This window comes from Phytophthora infestans, genomic scaffold, assembly GCF_000142945.1.
Source record: "Phytophthora infestans T30-4 supercont1.6 genomic scaffold, whole genome shotgun sequence".
NCBI lineage: Eukaryota > Oomycota > Peronosporomycetes > Peronosporales > Peronosporaceae > Phytophthora > Phytophthora infestans.
The window spans coordinates 2427004-2427396 of record NW_003303753.1 but is presented as its reverse complement, the minus strand read 5'-3'; positions in this window follow the sequence as shown (position 1 = coordinate 2427396).

Here is a 393-nt window from a genome sequence, read left to right as displayed (position 1 = left end):
TCGATCCTGTTCCTCAGCTCCACGAATGCGTGTTGAGCTCGGATCCACCGAGGTTCCACCTTTTCCGAGTTCTGATCTGTCGTCTCTATCCTGATTGGGTCCTCTTTCCTTTGGTCCCAGGGTGGATCCAGCTCCTGTTTTAGATCCTCTTCTGGCGTCGTACTTCTTGGATCTCTTCGTGGATCCGACATCTCCAGGGTCAGAGCTTGTTAAATTTTGATCCAGACAGCTGGAGTGGTCATCGCAGCAAAATCTACCTCCCTCAATTCATATAGTACCGCAGCAAACAGTGCGTAATCCTCGATGAACTGACTGTAGTAGTTCGAACTGCCCAAGAAGGATTGCATCGCCCGTAACGACTGTGGGAAGGACAAGTCTGCCAACGAAGACAGG